The 17,772-nt window shown below is 47.1% G+C and overlaps 1 protein-coding gene across 3 annotated transcripts in view; it reads left to right on the forward strand.

The window, feature by feature from the left end:
* Positions 1–17,772, forward strand: part of DYM (dymeclin) — a 306,792-nt gene that overhangs the window by 288,161 nt on the left and 859 nt on the right. The gene's annotated exons all lie outside the window — the stretch shown is intronic.

The raw sequence follows: 17,772 nt of genomic DNA on the forward strand, positions 1-17,772 counted from the left end.
CTGGTCCCTGGGCACCCTGTGCTTGTCTCTGTGCCTTGTCTCCATTTCTCCCGCCCTAATGCCCTTCCTCCCATCTCTCATGCCTGGATTCTACCCAGTGTTTACAGCCCACCCAATGGCCACCACCTCCTTGAAGCCTGTCTTGATACCCTCACTTAAATTAACCCTTTGAGTTTTTTGTTAACCCTTTGAGTGAGGATGTACATGAACGTTTGTACTACTCAAAGAGTTACTCAAAAGGTCTCCCTTTCCTGGATGTTCATAAATTGAACTTATTTTGTATAGTTTACATGAAACTTATCACTTCTACCTTACTCTTTTTGTAGATGTTTTATCTGCATGCCTAAGTTATAAACACCTTGGTTCAGAGTCTCTGTTCTCTTTGGTGTTTTCTCTGGCAGTGGTTTTCATTGGGAAGCCATCGTGGGGGTTTTTAAGCCACAAGCTACCCTGATCAGATTTTATCATTGCTCATACGCCCTTCACCACCCAGGAGCCCCTTGAAGAGGTCAGTGTGTGGAGAAGGTTGAGCCTTTTCCATGCTTGGCCAGGCCTCTGAATAATGCCCTCTGCCTGGAGTGCTTCCCGACCCTCTTCTCTCCTTCGGGGCTGCTCAGACCCACCATCTCCTCAGCCTCCTGGCCACTCCATCTGCAGGCTCCATCTCTCCCCGAAGCCACCATAGCCTTGGCACAGCTGCCTTCCTCACTCAGCAAAGCCTTGCCTGGGACTGGGCATGACCGGACTCATAGAGCCTGCCATCAGCACATTCATAACCAGTAGTGAGTGGAAACTGTGCAAGCCCTGGTCCAGCCCAGGCACCTGTGAGAACTGCCTGTGGGTGGGCAGGCAGCGCCTCGCACCGAAAAGGACCGTGACAGACGGGAGGAGGGGAAGTATGTGAGCCAGCTCCGAGGGAAATGACAGTGGGTGGGAAGGACATCACAGCTATAAAGAGCAGTCTCAGGAAAGGCGTGAAAGTGGGAATTGCCCGGAGTGTGTAGGGGACTGTGGGGAGTTCATTCTGGCAGCGGCTGATGATTTGTGTAAAGCAGAGGAAGCAGACAAGGCAGGGAGGCCGCGTGGGTCCATTTGTGTCATCCTGGAACCCATCGAAATCAGAACTGGCCATTAGGACACGGAGTATTCTAACAGCAGGTTACCACTGGACAATTCCTTTCCAGTATTCTTTTTTTCCATTTGCATTCATCTTAGCTCTCCAAGTAATTATTAAGATTATTTAAGGGCAGGGACCATATTTCATATGTTTTGTTAAATTATTTTATGAGGCAAAGGGTCACTCTGTAATTTAATTTTATTCTCATATTGAGTTATCTTAAAAGTAGAGCAAAAGTCCTTATCTGCTTGATAATATTATACGTTAATACTTAGGGATGAAAATGATATAATGCTCTGGGTTAGCACCAAAATAATTCAAAGGGAGAAGTTTGAGGTGGATGAAACAGGAATGACCATGAGTTGATGACTTGTAACTGATAGATGGGTTTGCTGTTCTTTTGCTATATGGGCACTTTTCCCTAATAAAATGTGGGGGGATATTGAGCCTTCAGTACTGAGGAAGCCATCAGCTTGGGCTCCTCGCCGGTCGCCTTCCACTGCAGCGTGGTGTGGCTGCCACCTGCCCCTCACGTTACATTGCTACGGCCCTGACTGTCAGAACAGCCAGGAAATAGCCTGAGTCAGCCGTTTGGTCGGGGCCTCAGAGTCGAATCTCAACAAATGATGTACACTCACCAGCCAGATGGCCGAGAAGGCCATTGTTTTGCGCCCACCATTGTGTTAAAATATCAAATTTGTTAAAGCATTTGGTGATTATAATTAAAATGTAAATATTAATACAAATGAAGGAAGGATGCATGGGTGAGCAGGTCACCTTGCAAGAGGGATTTAATCAGAAGTTTTATCTTAACACATCTTTCTTCATCAAGAGGTATTTTGTGTGAAGAAACCATGGAAGATGTTTCAACAATGTCAATGACTCTTGCAATAAGCACAACATCCTCTCTTCCTCAATCTGCTTCTTTTGAAAGTAAAACAGGATTTTTAAAGTCCCAGAGCTTAGAGGTCATCCCTCTCATGTTGAGCATGCAGTAAGTAGTTCTCTTCGGGAGAACATTTATAGTTTTCACCTTGCTTTCCTTATTCCAAATTTTGACTTTTTAAAAAATAAAGCATGTGTTTCTACATTCTTTTGTCTAAATAAACCCCAAGTAAGAAAGAGTGTTTTATTATTTAAGTGTTTCCTATGTCCAAATCCTAAAATATGATATGTTGATTATTTAAATTTAGAATTTCCCTTAGATCTAAAATGTCTTGTGAATATATTTAAGGTAACAATTTTATTTTCATGCGTGTAGAGTATGGCAAATTGCATTGCCCACGGTTAGTCCCTGAAAGTAAATTAAGAGATGAGCAATGTATCTTTCTTTATTGAAACATGTAAATTTGGGATAATTAGAGCCTCTGTTATAAAATGGAAGATTCCTTCCTCTTTAAATCACTGCCATGTTTTGGAAATGACTACAGATCTTCAAATACTTCATCTATAGATATTTTACTTGCCTCCTGGGCATTGATTTGGAAAAATAATAATGTGGAGACCAGTATGGAGAAAGGAAGAGCCCCTCTACTTCCCAGTTTTCCTTTGGCTGTGACGTTTGTTACAAGACAGGAGGTGGGCTCTTTCAAGGCCCTCTGTGGCATTGCTGGGACATGGCAGAGCGAGGTGCTGACCTGCCTGGCCCTCGTTGGCCCCCGGCCTCTTGTGAGTCCCTGAACCATCACAGCTGGTCTCCAGCACCAGTTCACCATGATCAGAGCAGGCTTCATCGGCAGAAATGGTTCACAGGTGAGGTAACCAAGTGTCAAAGAGGAGACATTATCTGTCCAAGTTTATTAGTATCAGAGCCAAGTCTAAAACTCGGACATCCTGAAACTTTCCACCACTTTCCCTCCATTGTACCATTCATAGCCAAGATGGGAGACATCCGTATTGGTCTTTAAAGTTTATGCTTCCTTATCATGGCATTTACTTCATTTTCAGATAGCTGATAAGCATGACCATTGCCACGAGGTGCACTAAGCACCAGCTGCCTGCTCTCTGCCCCCCAGTCTGTCTAAGCTGAGGCTGCGGAAGGACAAGCATCAGAATGCTCAGCCTGCCCAGCCGTGAACTCGCTTCTAACCTGCTGCATGATTCTCTGTCAGTAAAGTTGTAAAACGTTCCCTTCATAGGAAAACTACCCCCCCATTGAAGTCACGTGTATTTATATCAGTGCAGTTAAATTTCTAACCTGCCCTCATTTTAGTTACAATAACTTCGTTTTACAAACGATGGGCTAGTTTTTAAACTTCCAACAAACTAAGGAATGAAACATAACAAACTAAGGAATGAAACAAAGCCTATGCCTTCTTGTACAGGAAAGGGTAAGAGCAGGATTCATGAATGGCAAATAATAAAATCTTCACATTCATTCTCTTTCTTCGACTGCCCTCCTCAGTGGCATGCGAGCTGAGATCCAGGTCATATTTGATTTGTGATCACGTCACCTGTCCCTTGTTTATTATCCCTCTCTCTGTGTTGGTTTTGGGAAGCAGAGAATTTGAAGTATTTTTCTTTTCTGCTCCAATAGTGCCAGTAAAAATATTCTCTCTTTGGTGGGCGGTTTAGTTGCTCTGTTTAGTTGTGGTGCTAGAATAACAGGACCCTGAGCCCGTTTTGTGTGTCTCTGAATTGTCTTCAAGGTCTGGCGTCGATTTCAGAAAGTTGGAACAGAGGGTCATAGCTGAAAAAGATGGGACTGGAGTGACTCGAGAAAACCCTGACGCCTCCTTCAGCCTTCTCCTCCCTCCCCATTGCTCTCCTGAGCCGGGCTAACCGCTGGGCTGACTCCCATCACAGGGCCAGCACCGGTACCGGCTGGCACGGGGGAGGAGGGGGTGGTTATCACTGTGGTAGTCAGCCTCTGGGTGCTGACCCGATCATTTTGTGTGAGCCGTCCCAGGGCATTTCTTTGAACCCTAGAGAGAGAAATTGCTTCACCCAGCCTTTCCAGTCTTCAGCTCATGGTAATCTTTACCTTCCCATTCTCACGCAGGGAGATGTTTGTTTAAGAAAGGCAATAAGAAAGGCAATTAAAACTGTTTACCCAAAGCACTAGAAAATTTTGCCCGTGTAGCCACTCTGCGCTTTGGGGGAGCTGTGTAGCTTGTCGCAGAGCTGCTAAGAAGGTGGGCCATGAGCAGGATCCCACACAACCCATTTAGAATGTGAAACCAAAGAGAATGTTACTGTGGATTAGAAAGCATTCTTGACACTTTGTATTCTGAATCTGTCTTCCGTTAGCATCACCACCTTTGAAGACTGTGGTAACGTAAAAGTAATTTGTTACTTGTCAACTGCTTGCAAACTAGTAGAAGTAGGAAGCTCCTAGCAAAATTTGGACCTACTTAAGTTGTCTTGAAACACCATTTTCCCCACCCTTTTCTGTATCTTTTCTTGCTAATCACCTTCACTTTGTCCTTAAGCTCCATGGCAGATTGCTCCCAGGCTCTGTCTGTGTCTTAGGGCCAGCTTAGCCAGTTCCGATTTCTTGTTAGAGCTCTGCCACCTTTTCATAAATCACTGTTACTGTAGGCCTCGGTTTCCCCGTGTGCCACCTCCTCCATGAGGGCTTTGTCTAGTGGCACCTGAAGCCCCCAGCTTCTCTGTGCTGCCCTGCGGTCTGGCCATCTCCCGCCTTCCCTGAGGACTCCGACTCCCACAGATGGCTCCTTGTCCAAAACTGAAGTTTTTTTAAATCTCTGGTCATGTGTTGCCTTCTGCCTTCCTGAATCATAGAATCTTTGGGGCTCAAGAGTTCAAGAGTTTGCATTTCTAACAGTGCCTGCCTGGGAAATGCTAATGCTGCCGGTATGTGGGCTCCTGCCTCTAAGGTGACTTCCGTGTGGGGAGGGGATGGTGTAGTTTGTTGGGGGAAATTCTCTCTCTCTCTCTCTCTCTCTCTCTCCATCACCGCTACCACCTCTACCACCCAGTCAGTCCTAATAAACAACACTACCTTTTTCCCTCCTGCACTGCCCTCCCCAGTGCCTGAAGAGTACGGGAAAGTCAAGTGTAATTCGCACTCTGACCCCAGTCCGTGCGTAGAAGCCCAACCCCTATGCCTGTCTCCACCCCTGAGCCCACCTTCACTCCCGAGCTGCCCTTCCCACCCTCCCCGCCCAGGCCCCCACCGCCTCCGTGAAGACTGTCCAGACATGACTGGTTTATTTATGGACCTCTTCCTGCGGGAAACACCCAGGACTTCGCTCTCTGTATCGCTCTTCTTGGCATTTAACAATGACGTTGCTTTTTAAATGTGTAATTAGTGCATTTGTAGTTGGTCTCCTCACAAGATTTTCAGCATCTTGAGAGTCAGAACTTGGCTCTAAACCATCCTTGCCCACAGAGTTGAACACATTCTACATCGGTTAGCTGATGAAGACAGTGAGGAGGAAGGGGAAGTCTGGCGGGTGTGGCCGTGGTGTCCTTCATACAGTGTCATACATGAAGGGGCTATGGGCTTTGGTTCTTCCGTGGACTCATGTATTTCTAAGTCTTAAATTTTCAGAATTGGAACTTGTGGAAGTTTGCATCTCAGCCACTTTTTTTGAACTATAAAATGTAGCCTTTATTCCCTAGCTGAGCTATTTTATGTAGATCTTCTGGTTAACGCTCCTGTGATTATAACATTGCAGGTGTAAGTTCTAAATTACATACATCTGCAGTGGTCCAAATTAGAGGGAGGGATAGTATACCGTTCAATTATTTTAGCTTTATGGTATAATATGTGGTAGGGTAGGTTTCCCTTCATTCTTTTTCTTTTCTGGTTCTGGTGTTGAAGTCACATGACCCTGATGTGGTAGTCCTTCTCACCCCTCCTCCGGTGAGCTCGCCACCTGGCCACCACTCTGCTGTCTTCCTGTTCACGTTTCCCTGAGAAAACTTAGACTGCTTTGAAGAGTTCTTCCTGGTGCATTCATTCTTTACCTCCTGTCTTAAGGTTTTCAACCAATTGAACTTTCACAATTAATTGATAGCTATTTTACAAATTCTAAGAACCCACTAAGATAACATCTCACAATGCAATACATAATACCAAACTGAGGTTTTGAATCATTTAGTAACATTTACTGAATTCAAGGAGATAAAAACACAATTAATTCATCAGTAGCTTTAAAAGAACAATTTTTTGGAAGGTGGCAGCTACTTTCCCAACGAAAACAAGCCTGAGTTTGAAGGAGTTTTGGTCTGGGTAACATCTATGTTCACTCTATTAGGACAGTTTCTCAAAAAAGTAAATTTATACACTAGTCATTTAATATGAATTCCAGTTAACTTGGTGTACCTTAGGGCTGCTTAAGGATGTTTTTGGTGTGGTTTTATTTGAACATTTGGACCTTCAAAGTGAGAGTGACTCTGAGGTGTGGGGACATCCACTGGCTTCAGTGCTGGCATTCTGATTGCGTGCCTTCTTAAAAGGAAGTTCAGGGGAGTGACATGGTTTTTTTAGCTGCCCTGGAACTCTTTTATTGAAGCTGGGGGTCTTGACTACTAAAATGCTTTACCTCACAGTCATGTGACTTTGGAATTCGCTGACATAACCATCCTTGAGTGGAATCCAGGGCAGACCCGCTTCACACTCCACTCTCCAGTACCTCATACTTCAGTAAAAACCTAGACTTTCTGCTTTTGTTCACTTTCCTCTAAATGTCAGAATTCCATTTGTTAGACCTAATGATTGTGAAAAAGTAAACAAATCTCATTATGTGCTTTTAATTCATTGGCCACAGATGTTGGAATAACCTTGTGGTTCTCAAACTTTTGAAGTTGGGCATATTTAAAATCCTACAAATAATTGTAGGTGCACTATATACAAATTTCTGAGAAATATGTTATAATAATTAAGTCAAATATTAAATATATATATAAAGTCCAAGCATGCTTTTATGGTAATTAAACAAAATAAATACGACAAAATTAAATTTATTCTGACATTAAAAAACATTTTTATGTTACATTTTTTGAGTTACGCTTTTTAGAATTCATAAAAAAGAGGGATTAAAAAATAAAAAACAACAAAAAAGTTATATTTTTATATATATAGATACATTCTTAGTAAGATTTAGTAAATTCGGCAGGTCCTGACACAAATTATTTTTTTTCATTCTTGTGTTTATGAGAAACATGAACCTGATGTGTCCCAGCGATTTCTTCAATGTTTGGGCATATATTTGAAAGGCAAACTCTCATTTCCTCATCAATACATTGAAGAATTCCTCTCTTTTTACTCTTAATTGTGTTGAGAACAGAAAACCCCCACCATATATATTATCTTAACTTTACACCAAAGGATAGAAGAAACTTGCCTCCAGTCTTTCTGGGGAACATGGAGGGTAGTGTAAACAATCCAGCACCACAGCTTAACAGCCTTTTGCAACCTAATCAGGCAAGTGAGGTGGGATATTGGACAGAATGTCAGCTACAGCCAATTCCCCACACTTCTGTCCCCGCAAAATCTAAACTCCAAAAACCCTGTTGGTGTTTTGGTCCCCAACAGGCACATATTTCTCTGAAATACCACAGGGCGCACCTGGAAATCTTCTAGGGCTTTGAGAACCACTGGAATAGCCACTGGGCCAGGCTGTTGCGTGTGTCAGGAAGTCACAGGTCTGGCTTGTCCACTCATGGGTCATGCTTGGGTCTCTGGGAGGGACAACCAAAGGAAGTGCTAAGACTAAACATCAGGTTATAAATGCTTACCATTAGGATCATGGGACTTAGTAGGCTCTTCTCCAAGCAGATAGAAGAAAATGTCATTGGGTTAGCAACCACAAGACCTCACGTACCACTCGGAGTAGATCGTTACTTCCATAGAGAAGAGAAACCCTGCTATGTGATGGAGGCATGGTCGGTGACTGTCAGAGCTTAGTTCTACCTTCATGGTGAGGAATAATTAAGGCATGACTTTAAGAATGAGTGGTGCCCCTTGAAAGTTTGAAAAATTGTCACTTTGGCTTTTTTTTTTTTTTTTTTTTAATTTCAGAGACAGAATGAGAGTCAGAGAGAGGGACAGGAACGGAAAGAGATGAGAAGCATCAATCATCAGTTTTTCGCTGCAACACCTTAGTTGTTCATTGATTGTTTTCTCATATGTGCCTTGACCGTGGCCTTCAGCAGACCGAGTAACCCCTTGCTTGAGTCAGCGACCTTGGGTCCAAGCCTGTGAGCTTTTTGCTCAAACCAGATGAGCCCGGGCTCAAGCTGGCGACCTCAGAGTCTCAAACCTGGGTCCTTCCGCATCCCAGTCCAACGCTCTGTCCACTGCGCCACCGCCTGGTCAGGCGTCACTTTGGCTTTTAATTTAAACTATAAAAATGCTCAAATAAGATAAAATTAAAGACTTTTTCTTTTTTTTCTTTTTTTTTTTTTACAGAGACAGAGAGAGACTCAGAGAGAGGGATAGACAGGGACAGAGAGACAGGAACGGAGAGAGATGAGAAGCATCAATCATTAGTTTTTTGTTGTGACACCTTAGTTGTTCATTGATTGCTTTCTCATATGTGCCTTGACTGTGGGCTTCAGCAGACCGAGTAACCCCTTGCTCGAGCCAAGGACCTTGGGTCCAAGCTGGTGAGCTCCACTCAAACCAGATGAGCCCACGCTCAAGCTGGCAACCTTGGGGTCTCGAACCTGGGTCCTCCGCATCCCAGTCCGACGCTCTATCCACTGCGCCACCGCCTGGCAGGCTAAAGACAATTTTTTGTCTGTATTTGTCTTAGTTGGAGTTCTCTTTCTCCCTGTGTACTGGGGCAGAAGCTGTCCTCACCTGATGTGATCACTCCACTCTCCTTCTCAGTGTGCACCCATCAGGGCCAGGCCTCTGAGTGCCCCTCTGTCTGCCCTTGGCCCACTTCCTCACATAATTCAGCCACACATAATTCCTAGCGTGGACATTTCCAACATGCAAGGGATCCTTGTTTTGCCAGAATTTGTCTAAACATGATTTACAATCTTTCTGAGTCCATATCTCCCAGTCCCATAGTTCCCCTATCACTCTGCAATAATGTTAGTGTAAAGAATGATCACCAGTAGAGCGGAGCCTGTGCGCTCACCCCTTGATAAACCATTCTGCGATCTTGACAAGAGGAGAAAGAAAAGGTTAAAAAGAGAACTAGTCTCAGTTTTCATAGTACATATCAGTCTAGTCCATGACTCTCTAGAACTTGTATCTGTTAATGAAGTCACTTCATTTTCCATAGCTAGATATATATTAAAGCAGTGGTCCCCAACCCCTGGGCCGCAGACTGGTACCAGTCCATGGGCCATTTGGTACCAGTCCGCAGAGAAAGAATATATAACTTATATTATTTTTGTTTTATTTATATTTAAGTCTGAACAATGTTTTATTTTTAAAAAATGACCAGATTCCCTCTGTTACATCCATCTAAGACTCACTCTTGACGCTTGTCTCGGTCACGTGATACATTTATCCGACCCACCCTAAAGGCCGGTCCGTGAAAATATTTTCTGACATTAAACCGGTTTGTGGCCCAGAAAAGGTTGAGGACCACTGTATTAAAGTATAAAAGATGACAGTGACCATCTCTGTCAACATTATCTGTTCTCCATGGTCCGGGTTTTCCCAGGTAAGCGAGAATACGATAGTGATAGGATAGTGTAAGCAAGGAGAGCAGGCAATATGAGAAGTAAATTTATCTATTAGATTGGAGTATTAACCCCCCAGATCACAATACATCAGCTCATTTGCTTCTCAAAGTGACATGTACTTAATTTGGCTCATTTTGACCCAATAAATATGTGCAAGTATTTCACTAACTTACCTGGTATGCAAGATTCAATTTCCCAAACTTCCCTCTCCCCTTAACAGACAACAGTTTTACCCCTTTGTTCATTTATTTCTTCATTCATTCACAACAAATCTCTTCACCCCCTGGCAGCATTCTAAGCACTGGGAGGCGCATCAATAGGAAAAAACCCCTGCCCTCCTGAGCTTGTACTCTATTTAGAATGGTATCGTACAGTGACGCCTCTCTCTGCTGGGATCTCAGTCCCTTGGATCCAGGTTCTTCCCAGAATGATGAGCTCCACTGCTGAAAGACAAGCAGTTCTGAGCATTTGGGGCTCCCCCACCCCGAGCCTGCTTTCAGCAAAAGAAGTTCTGCCAGTAAATGCTCTACTTTTGTTCTTCATCTTCGACCTTGGCATCAGTGTTCTACTTTCCCACCCACCGCCCCCAAAAGTAGGAATGAATTTGTCTCCAAAGCAGGTGCTTTGACTCAACAATTCAGTTCCATCTTGAAAAGTTTACACATTTGGCAACTTTACCTGCTACCTTGAAGCTAATGACTTTTGAATTATACGTATCTCCCCACAACCTATTGTTTCGACTCTAGGCTCAGCAAGGAACAGACTCGCTATGCTGGCCCTCGAGGCCCCCTCCTTACCTCCACCGTCTTTCCAGTGCCATGCCCAGCTGCCGCCCCGCCCCTGTGCTCCAGCCCCTCAGTGCTTGTCAAGCCCAGAAGTGTGCCCTTGACCTGTTTGCTCACCAGTCTCCAGCCCAGCGCCAGCTCCCTCCCTGCCCCCAGGCTCCTTCCTGCAGATCTCCAGCCATCTGTCAAGGTGTTTCTCAGATGTCCCCTGCAGCAGGAGAGCTGTCCTTACTGCCTCTCCTCTGTGCGCAGCCCCAACCGCCCCCAGAAAAGAGAGAAATTTCCAACTCCTTCCCATGATCCCCCTTGACCTGAATCAGTGTAAAAAGGGTCTAACAGGGACACTTGCTCTGGCTTCAAACTCCAGTGGGCGTCAAATCCAGCTGGGATGTGATTGTAATTTTGTGGAGAGCACATCACAAGTGTGAGTTCAACATTAAATTGTATCCATCTATTTTTCCTAAGACTTTTTTGCCACCAGTTACAGAAGCTGCTAGTGTCTCTTGTAGACACTCAGCGGTGGCAAGATAATATCCTATGTGAGTTGTGGTTGGTCCCCTGGCCTGAGCTTTCAAGATAGGTGTCTGCTTACCTTGTAACTCTCTTCCTGGGTAGAAACTGACTTCCCAGAGAGCTTGCTGCCTGGCCAGGCGTTGTGCACTTAGATATGCAGTGTATTGTGACTGTCTTCTGAGCCACCCTCATCGTGGGCTTCTTAATTCTAGTTTATTTGTAACTTTTAATAAGTGGCCCTTTGTAATTTTCTGTAGTTTGAATTTAGTTTTTCATTAATTTTGAAGTTCACATAAAATAACACCATTCCACATTTAGTGTTACTGTTACTCATAGACCAGTGGTTATCTTCTTTTTGTCATTAAGTAATAATATGGGTACATTTGTAACTCATTTTATTACACATAGAAGAGCCTTCAGTTCAGGCTTGCTGAGACCGTAAATTAGCTGAATTGATATATGGATGTTTCCAGATTTGTCAGTTCACTATTTCTCCTAGAGGATGCTGTCCAATCCCGGGTAAAATCTTCCGACCCCAGTATTAGCCAGATCTACATGGGAGGTCACGCTTCCCACTGTTCTCATTCCTCCTCCTACATTGCACTGCATTAGGAGAATAGCAGCTCTGCCTTTCTCTCTTCCACAGTTCAAGCACACTGATCCAGGTCAAGGGGGATCATGGGAAGAAGTTGGAAATGTCTCCCTTTTCTGGGGGCGGGTGGGGCCGCACAGAGGAGAGGCAGTAAGGACAGCTCTTCTGCTGCAGGGGACATCTGAGAAACACCTCATATGTAGTTAGTGCTCAACCAACATCTGAATTAAGGACCCATCACTGAAGGACTCCGTGTTACACAGTGATAGTATATGAGGGAAGGAGTGGTAGGGAAACTGGGTGATCATCCCCAAATCAGCCCTGGATTTTAAAAAAACAACTATGTAAATGCTTACCTTGAAATCAGTTTAGTTTTACTCTGCACAAAACACTGCGCACTGCTGGGCACGGCTTCCCTCCTGCGCCCTGGCTGCACCCGCACCCGCTGCCGGTGGACGCCGTGCGCGCTACCCGCCAGCACCCATCACTCACTTCTCGGAGGCTTCACGTGGTCTTTTAAAGAGGTTTTTTTAACGTGCTATGTAGCTATTTGATTTTAAATTGCACTAAACTTCCTGGAGCCGTGCCAGGTGCTTGCTGGAATCTCTGATGCTATCTGTATAATCTTTGGGTAGAAAGGGGAAAACTCCATTGAACTTTTGTGGTAATAAAATTATTGCAGTTGAGCCCTACATCTGTTCTCTGAACTTCCTGTGGGTTTTCACCAGATCACATGACTGACAGCAGAGACAGTCTTTAAAGCTTTTGGTCTGCTTGTTATACCCGAGTCTCAACCACCAAATCAGACCTTTGCTTTGTCTCTGGGCTGGGCGTCCGGATGTCCCACTGTGGTGGGTTGATTCACTGGAGCTGATAAAAACATTCCGGCCAAGCTTGAGAGTCTAGCATTACCTCTGGCTCCAAAAATCAAAACAACAGGATTGTTGTGAGTAGCTTTGGATGGAGACCAAGCCCCAAGCCTGAGAGATGGGCTTTCTCCCCTCGGTGAGCTGAGTCGCAGGATAACTGCCTGGAAAGGGGGAGCAGCAGCCTGAGTGACCGGCTCCTTGCCCTCCGTGAGCTCATTTCAGGTCAGTTCCTGTCATAACTGTCAAGTCAAAGCCCAGTTTCCCCAGAGCCCCTGCCTTCCCTTCCCTGGGCTTCAGCGGTCCTCGGTCATGTCCACCCAGCAGTGACCGCCTAGAGCCCAGAGGGGACCTGCGAATTGGAGAGGACATGGGCAGAGAGGAGCTGCATGGGCAGAGCTGAGAGAGCCTAGGAGGGTCTGATGGCCCGGCCGGGGGCAGCCAGAGGGACTTGGTTGGCAAAGTCTGAACTGAAGACACTCTCAGTGAGGAAGTTGGACTTCCCTCAGCCATCACAGGATGACATTATTGTTATTGTTCTCCACAGGCTTGAAAGGGAACATGAAGGTGGGGGGGTTCTTTCTAGGTTGTTGATCTGACATTCAGACTGACATTTCTTGGACTGAATCCTGACAAAATGTGTCCCTAGTGTCGTTAGCACTAAATAAAACCTTTTGCCTTTCTTTTCCTTAGTTCTCAGACTTCTACAGCCTATCAGAGGAGTGCATGTTTTTTAGATGTCTAGTTAAATCTCAGACCGTGTTGGCCCTCTCTCTAGATGTGGGAGGGGTCAAATTAAATGCAGCTTGGGCACAGCTAGTTACACAGAGGCTGCACTCACCCTCAGTCAGGTTGACTGAATGGTGTTTTCCAAACTCTTATGATTTATGTCTATTATTCACCCTTTAAAAATGTTCCCTGTACACTCTTGAAAGCAACTCACTGCAGGAAAAAGGAAGCTCTTCACTTTGTGCTTTCAAATGTTAGCTCGGTATAGTAAGTCCTAGAGAGCACACTCTTGTTTTTCTTGCTGCTCATACTTTATCCCTCTTGCTGAACCTTTTAGTGCTGATGAAAAGTTCCAAGCAAGTAACCCAAGAAAGCGCACGTCGCAGCTCCCGTGTTCTCCGGAGGAGAGGTGGGAGGGCGCTGCTGCTTCGGGATGTGCATGTGCCGCCTGCAGCCTCCGGGTTTTGCAAGTGACAGAGTGCGTTCCTGCCGCCCTGTCTGTACTTGCTCTCTGGTTCCCTGTGTTCAGGGCGCGCACCAGGAGGCAGGGACTTAGGCGCCCAGTCTGCAGACTGGGCCGGGCCTCACTTGCCAGCACAGGTGGGCGCCACGCCCGGAACCTCAGCCCACAGAGTTCAGCCATGGCCTCCCGTGGGTCTTGGTTTTAAGCAGTTTGGAGTCTTGGCCTTTAAAACGGTCTATTGTCAACCCATAGGGCAGTTCAGGAGCCTTCAGATATCCACCCTATCCCCTGACACTGCCACCAGGTACAGGAAGCCTGGCTGAGGGGAAACCAGCAAATGCGTGACTTCCGAGGTAAGCTGAACGCAGCAGAGCCTGGGAGGCCTGGCAGAGAAGACAAATGCATCGACCTTCCTGGGTCCTCTCAGAAAACCACCCCCGTCACTGCTGCCAAGAGCTCAGAGGTCCTTCATATTTTTTTATTATTATTATTGATTGACTTTAGAGAGAGAAGCATGTGGGGGAGTGGGAAGCATCAATTCATAGTAGCTGCTTCTCGCATGTGCCTTGACCAGGCAAGCCCAAGGTTTTGAAATGGCGATCCCAGGTTGACAGTTTAGCCACTGTGCCACCACAGGTCAGCAAGGTCCTTCATTTTCTACAAGGTGAGAAAACTGAGTCCTGGGGAAATGCTGGGACCTGCCCCAAGCTGTCCAGCTTGCCAGTGGCTGAGCCAGGGCAGAGCCAGGCCTCCTGCCCCCCCGGGGCCGCCTGGGCTCCAGAGCCAGAACAGGGACCTGGGACTTCCTCAGCGAGGAAACAGGCGCTGACTAGTGGCCGGGGACACTGAGGAAATGTCTGACGCCTGTCTCTACTGGGAAGACATGGGAACTTAGTATCCATACAGGATACAGACCCCTCTGAAGACACAGCACAGCCAGGTGTGTGTTGATTCGGAGAGGCCACAGTGGGAGGCGTCTTTCATTCAGCCCCTGGCTCCCCACTTACTAGCTCTGTTCTCCTTGGCTTGTTATTTATCCTTGTGAACCTTGGTTGTCTTATACAATAGAGTTAAGAATACCTGTCACAGGGCTATTGTGCAAATCCAAAGTCATGCATTCATTCATTTAACTCGGGTAGTCAACCTTTTTATACCTACCGCCCACTTTTGTTTCTCTGTTAGTAGTAAAATTTTCTAACCACCCACCGGTTCCACAGTAATGGTGATTTATAAAGTAGGGAAGTAACTTTACTTTATAAAATTTATAAAGCAGAGTTACAGCAAGTGAAAGCATATAATAATAATTACTTACCAAGTATTTTATGTCGGGTTTTCACTAAGTTTGGCAGAATAAATCTTTATAAAACAACTTACTATAGTTAAATCTTTTTATTTATACTTTGGTTGCTCCGCTACTGCCCACCATGAAAGCTGGAACGCCCACTAGTGGGCGGTAGGGACCAGGTTGACTACCACTGGTTTAACTCATCATTCAGCAAACATTTCTTAGATGCCAGTAGTGTGCCACATACTTGTACTGTTCCTGCCCGTGGTCCAGCAGGAGAGACATATGGTGCATAAGTAAACGAGAGACAGGCACGGATTGTTGTGAAGGAAGGAAGCCAGTGAGCTGAGAGGTGCCGCCTTTGTTTTTCAACCGGGTGGTCATGGGAGAAGTGGGAGCACCCTGGGATCTGCCACTTTCCCTGAGCTCCCCCACGGGTGGGGTCTGTCAGCTTCTAGCCCTGTGGCCTGGCCTGGAACCAGCCGCTTAGCCTCTCCAGGCCCTGCTGCCCCTTCCGTTAGGGGGTTGGCCACATCGGCCCCAGCAAGACACCGTGGGGCCTGACCACAAAGCTGTGTGTGGAGGTTCCAGACGGACTTGTGCCCAGGAGCGCTCGTGGGTGGTGACTGCTGGCTGCACCCTATTGCTACAATGCCGATTTTTCACAGAAAAGATTATCATTGTGTTGCTGCCTGTAAGACACCTGATTGCATGAAAAAGACTTATTGCCGCCTCCAAGAACCCTGCCCCTTCACACCTGAGATCCCCATGCCAGGCCAGAAGCAGCACATAGTGTGAGGAGGCTCAACAAGGATGCCAAGGGCCCCAGGGCCCCGAGGGACCATCCGGCTACTTAGCAGTTACGGTGCTGGCCCGGGGTGGGGGGATTCCGGGGACTTCATGAGTGGTTGACGAGGGAATGGAAAACTAGGCGGCCCCGATTGAATCCCGGGCGTGTCGCTGTGTGCTGGAAGGAGTGCATATCCCTCAGCTGACCAGACACTGTCAGCCAGACTGACCCACAATGCCCAGTGGGAGAAGTTGTCCTCTAACCTGCAGTCACTGACGTCGTCCTCGGCAACACTGAGACGTCTAGGCTCTGTGCCGATGATAAAGAGCTGATGCGACATGCTGATAGGCAGGCTGTCCTGCAGCCCAAGGCGTTCTGCATAGGCCTGAAGGCGAGTGCATGTGTAGGGGCAGGCATGCTGGAGCTCTGGCCGCGTACAAAACTCCTCTGTGTGCACTCTGTGTTTACATATCACGGGGGGCCGGGGGCTGGAGTCGGCTTCCATTAAAGCCATGCAGATGGGGACTGTGCTGTCTGCGGAATGCTGAAGTAATGCCCATGCCCAGGGTGCCCACCCTCCCAGGCTCCCTGTGTGCTATCTAAAGATGGAACTTGCTCCAGCCCTCAAGCTTTTCCCACCTAACCCGGCTCTACCCTCCTTGTCCTGGAGCTCTGAGGGTCCAGCACTTAGATGCTTAGTCTTTCTTTATTATGATTGATTGATTTTAGAGAGAGAGGATGGGAGAGGGAGGGAGACAGAAACATTTATCTGTTTCTGAATGTGCCCTGCCTGGGGATCAAACTCTCCACCTTGGGGTATCAGGATGACATTCTAACCAACCAAAGCTGTTCGGCCAGAGCTAGATGTTTAGTCTTAATCACTGTAAATGCTGTTTTAAAAACCCTGTAACCATATGTGTGTCTCCTGTACCCATCCACCACCCTTTCCTTTTAATATCTTGTAAACCCACCTAACTAGTGTCATCCTAATTCAACCTGTTAGCCCTCACCTGGCCCCTCCCCCCCCCCCCCCCCCCGTGCTTTCCAGGTCTCCATCCTGTGACCCAAGTGGTCCCGGCACAGAGCACTCTCTCCAGAACCCCTCTCAGCCCCTCCAAGGCTGCCAGGACTCCTCCTGTGCCTCCCCAGGGTTCCCCTTCCCACCCTCCTGCACAGGGCGCCTCCTGCCTCACACTCAGGCCGTCCCTCCTGCCTTTCCCTCAGGAGAAACACCCTTCCCCCCTCACCTGGCCACCTGCCCTACCGCCCTCAGGCCTCTGCAGCCTCGGGCCCTTGTCTGTCTCGCTGCTGCTGCTACCCTTGTGCTGTTGCTGCTGCTGTCTGCATGTGTCTGCATGAGAAGCCACTTCTGTGAGGACAGGCACCATGTGGCTGCCGCACCATCTCCCGGACCCTGGCCCACGCGTGCCTGCCAGGCAGAGTAGCAGGCTCTCAGCGAAGATAACGAAAGACTGAATTACTTACATAAAAACGATTGAATACTATCACATGCATAAAGCTTTACCATTGTGCCCAGGACATAGTCAGCCCAGTATATGGTTGATTGTTTCTGTGATACGTTCATTTATCAAATTATTTAAGTGCCGGGCCACTGTCTGGGGGCTCAGCAGCAGATAGACGGGCAGATCGCCACCCTTGCGGGCTGTGCACCCTGCGTGTGCTCCTGTCCCTCCTCCAGCCCTCCCCCTCAGCCTGCTGCTCTGCCCTCCTCATGAGACACCTTTGCCCTCTTCTCCCCGCTCCACCTGGGACAAGGGTCAACCAGCTGCCCCCACGCCTGCTGGGGTCACCTCCGCAAGGGAAGAGGCCCGGGGGCTCGCCCCTCTGCCCGGCTGCAGTAAATAGGAGGAAGCCAGAAAAGCAGATCACAAGTCCTGGAGAAGCGCGACACAAAGAGTGCAGGCTCGGTCACCGGGCGGCGTTGGCACGGCCAGCCTCACTCTTCCTGAGCCTCAGTGAGGGGTCGCCTCAGCCCCTTCTGCAAAGCTGAAGCCA

This window comes from Saccopteryx bilineata, chromosome 11, assembly GCF_036850765.1.
Source record: "Saccopteryx bilineata isolate mSacBil1 chromosome 11, mSacBil1_pri_phased_curated, whole genome shotgun sequence".
Lineage (NCBI taxonomy): Eukaryota > Metazoa > Chordata > Mammalia > Chiroptera > Emballonuridae > Saccopteryx > Saccopteryx bilineata.